This window comes from Gadus macrocephalus, chromosome 23, assembly GCF_031168955.1.
Source record: "Gadus macrocephalus chromosome 23, ASM3116895v1".
In the NCBI taxonomy this organism is placed as follows: domain Eukaryota; kingdom Metazoa; phylum Chordata; class Actinopteri; order Gadiformes; family Gadidae; genus Gadus; species Gadus macrocephalus.
In genome coordinates, this window is record NC_082404.1 from 14,229,837 (window position 1) to 14,234,663 (window position 4,827).

Here is a 4,827-nt window from a genome sequence, read left to right on the forward strand (position 1 = left end):
CTTGGCCCTGGGCTAGCTCCGTCCCCCAGAGGAAATCTCTCCAGAGAAGAGTCACACACACCACCTCCTCCTCCTCCTCCTAGTCTCTCACTCACCTCCTCCTCCTCCTCCTAGTCTCTCACTCACTCACCTCCTCCTCCTCCTCCTCCTCCTCCTCCTCCTCCTCCTCATCTCTCTTCATATCTTCCTCCTCATCTCTACTCATCTTCTCTTCCTCCCCATCTCTCACTCATCTCCTCCTCCTCCTCTTCATCTCTCCTCACATCCTCTTCCTTCCCAACTCTCACTCCGTCCTCTTCCTCATCTCTCCACACCACCTCCTCCTCCTCATCTCTCACTCACCTCCTCCTCCTCTCTATTCACATCCCCATCCTCCTCATCTCTCCATGCCTCCGGCTCCAACACAAGAACAAACAGCATTCTCTCAATGCTTTCTAGATGATCCAGGAACTCAAAGAGCGTACCCAATAATACCAATTAAAAATCACATTTCATTTTTGTGCCATGTAAAATACGTTGCAGGGATTCAATGCATCCGTTTATTTGATATTCATTCTCAAATCATGAAGTGCCTTTTAGCTGGAGGAAAAATCTCCTTGATTTCTCTTGGAATCAGCTCCTATTTCCAGAAGGCAAACCATCATGTTTGGGTTCCTCTCAGAAGTGACCTTTATAGCTTCCTCTTAAAATTGCATATAAACAGCATTCACGAAACAGCTGCAGAGATTTCTCTCAATATGCAAAACTGGGTTCACAGTCTCGTTTATGCCTATCTGTGCTCGCTTGTGTGATGTACTTTTGAGATATGCAAATATGACATTTCTCTTCTGTTATTGCGCTTCAATTTATCTCTCTCCCCCCCCCCCCCCCTCTCTCCCTCTCTGTCTCCCCCTCACCCCCCTCTCTCTCTGGATATTACCAGTTAAGCTGGTCCAAACATTGTGGCATCTTAGCTTCTGCATAAAATAACAAATAAAGAACATCAATCTGTTGGTCACGCTGAAATGTGAAAAGGAAGACAGAAAAAAAGAAGCATGGACATAACTCAATAAGAGAGCTGGTCAGGAGAGGAGAAGAACAGAAACAACCACTGAAAGAACCGATTAGAGACGGTGAAGAAACATTACCCAAATCCAACCAAACTATTGCTGCCTTGCTTTCTCTGTCTCCGAAAGCAACCACATAAATCACACTAGGACTGTGCTTTCATGATAGAGCCAAATTATTATGGCTAAACACACAAGAATACGGGATGATTAAAGTGTCTGTGGTCCTCAGAGGAGATTGAGACATGATTTATTACATTGTGCTCACTGGCAGACTTCTACGCACAAAGAGAGAAGTATGAATGCATTGATGCCCCTCTACTGGCTCCTACCAGGAATACCCTACAGATTCAGCTGGGACCTGGACCTACAGCTAGGACCTGATTCTCATGTCCTACTGGCTCCTACCAGGAAGACCCTACAGATACAGCTGGGACCTGGTCTTGGGCCTGGTCTAATGGACCAACAGATACAGTTGGGATCTCATGGACCAAAAGATAAAGCTTGGATCTGATCTTATAGCACCTGGTCCAATGGACCAACAGTTACAGATGGGACCTTGCCTAAAGGTCAGACAGATACAGCTGGGACCTGGTCCTATGGTCTCATTGTCTCCTAGACCAACTTGACTATATTATTATATATTTATTGCTGTATTTATGTAATCTCTTGTTCAAAGTGGACTTTAACCTTGTCTAACCCCTTATTGTTTCTAATTGTCCCTTGTCATGATATTGTGAAAACAGTGACTCCAGTGTTTGACGGCCAGGCCAGTGGGCCAGTCACTGTACTCTGAACACATCTTTCTTAATCTCTTATTGTACGCAGCCTTATTGGCGTGGCCTTTCCAAAGCCATAAATTGTGATTATTCCCTGCACTCCTAATATGAGTGCAACCGCTCTCCGCATAAATTATCAATAAGTAAAATGTCATAGGACAGTAAGAGCAATGCTGGCCTGTAAACGTTGCCTGGCCTATTGGATAAACCTTCCCCATTTGTAAATAATGGATGTGTCATTGGCCTTCTGTCTGGTGATTTATGAACAATTACAGTTGCTTTTATTACACAACATTGTCCATCAGCTCTGCTACAGCAGTCTTTCCCGGCTCCTAATCAAACCCTCACACACTATAACACAGCTTCAGGGGGGTAACACTACAGCTTATAGCACCACTCTGACAGGGAAAGAAACACAAAGACATCCAGCGACAGTCTGCAGGAGCCCTCCTCCTGCCTGTAGAGACGTCCGGGATTCTGTCCCTCGTAGGAGACCAGAGTCCTCAGACGGCTTGGCTCTGGACCAGCAGAGCTCTGGACCAGGCCTGGACCAGCCCTAGAGTCCCTGACTGGACCAGCCCTAAAGTCCCTAACTGGACCAGCCGTAGACTGCCTGACTGGACCAGCCCTAGAGTCCCTGACTGGACCAGCCCTAGACTGCCCGACTGGACCAGCCCTAGAGTCCCTGGACCAGCCCGTTTCCCTGACTCTAGGGCTCTGGCCCAGGCCTAGAGTCCCTGACTGCAGTGATGGTCCAGCGCCTTCGGTTCTCTAACTGGTCCAGCGCCTTAGGGTCTCTGACTGCATTGATGGTCCAGCGCCTTAGGGTCTCTGACTGCAGTGATGGTCCAGCGCCCTAGGGTCTCTGACTGCAGTGATGGTCCAGCGCCCTAGGGTCTCTGACTGCAGTGATGGTCCAGCGCCCTAGGGTCTCTGACTGCAGTGATGGTCCAGCGCCCTAGGGTCTCTGACTGCAGTGATGGTCCCGCGCCCTAGGGTCTCTGACTGCAGTGATGGTCCAGCGCCCTAGGGTCTCTGACTGCAGTGATGGTCCAGCGCCCTAGGGTCTCTGACTGCAGTGATGGTCCAGCGCCCTAGGGTCTCTGACTGCAGGGGGCTGTAATAGTTTTAAGGAGGCGGACGCGGTGCCGGCTCACTTGCTCCTTAATAGATTGCACTTGCCGCCTTAATTCTTCTTAATGGAGAGAAAGCAACAGTACTGGAGAGCACTACACAAATATCACTTAGGCAGAGTGCGGAGCCCCTGTCCTCACAGTGGGCCCCCATCAGCCCCCATCAGCCCCCATCAGCCCCCATCAGCCCCCATCAGCAGCATTACAAACGGGCTCAAATGACTCACAGCACCCAGAGACAACGACTCTGAGGGCTCATGTGTCTCCTTCCGCTCCCCCTCACCCCTCCACATCCTCCCTCTCTATCGGTTTGGTTTTACTATGATGCTTTCAGATCTTGTTGTCTCATCAGGGCGTGATGCGAAAAGAGAGGGAATCAGAGAGACAGAGACAGAGAGAGAGGGTGTACAGTTGACAAAGACCTTAGAAAACCGAGTCCCGGGACATTGACGTCACACAGAGATGTTTACTAATTGGAAGTTCGATTCTATTCATTTCATGAGCAAAATAAACCGAGATGTCTGCCATGCTTAGTCTCATTCTGATCCTTTCCAATGAATGAAGGATAAGGAGGCTAATTGTTACGCGACACCTTTCATCGTAGGTGAACTGAATATAGCTCAACTAGCAGCAACAGCAGCGTGGGATGGGAGAATATTAAAGCGAACATGTTGCATCTTTTGTCTTTAGCGGCCAAACCACACGAACCAAGAGACTTAATGATCATAGTATCTTACAGCTTACATTTAATTAAATCAGTATTTAGCCAGCGTCAGGCATCACAGCGTCTGAGCGGATGAGAACCCCTGGGTTCTATAGACTCTATAGATAGAAGCCCTGTGTTCGATCAAGGGGCTCTATAGACTATAGATTTAACACAAGGGTTCTATATATATATATTCTATAGATTGAACCCCTGTGTTACAACTATAGACTCTGTAGAGGTCTAGAGAGGTACCCATGATGCACCAGGCCGTTCTATAGTCTATAGAGGTCCAGAGAGGTACCCATGATGCACCAGGCCGCTCTATTGTCTATAGAGGTCTAGAGAGGTACCCATGATGCACCAGGCCGCTCTATAGTCTATAGAGGTCTAGAGAGGTACCCATGATGCACCAGGCCGCTCTATAGTCTATAGAGGTCTAGAGAGGTACCCATGATGCACCAGGCCGCTCTATAGTCTATAGAGGTCTAGAGAGGTATCCATGATGCACCAGGCCGCTCTATAGTCTATAGAGGTCTAGAGAGATATCCATGATGCACCAGGCCGCTCTATAGTCTATAGAGGTCTAGAGAGGTATCCATGATGCACCAGGCCGCTCTATAGTCTATAGAGGTCTAGAGAGGTACCCATGATGCACCAGGCCGCTCTATAGTCTATAGAGGTCTAGAGAGGTATCCATGATGCACCAGGCCGCTCTATAGTCTATAGAGGTCTAGAGAGGTACCCATGATGCACCAGGCCGCTCTATAGTCTATAGAGGTCTAGAGAGGTATCCATGATGCACCAGGCCGCTCTATAGTCTATAGAGGTCTAGAGAGATATCCATGATGCACCAGGCCGCTCTATAGTCTATAGAGGTCTAGAGAGGTATCCATGATGCACCAGGCCGCTCTATAGTCTATAGAGGTCTAGAGAGGTACCCATGATGCACCAGGCCGCTCTATAGTCTATAGAGGTCTAGAGAGGTATCCATGATGCACCAGGCCGCTCTATAGTCTATAGAGGTCTAGAGAGGTACCCATGATGCACCAGGCCGCTCTATAGTCTATAGAGGTCTAGAGAGGTATCCATGATGCACCAGGCCGCTCTATAGTCTATAGAGGTCTAGAGAGGTACCCATGATGCACCAGGCCGCTCTATAGTCT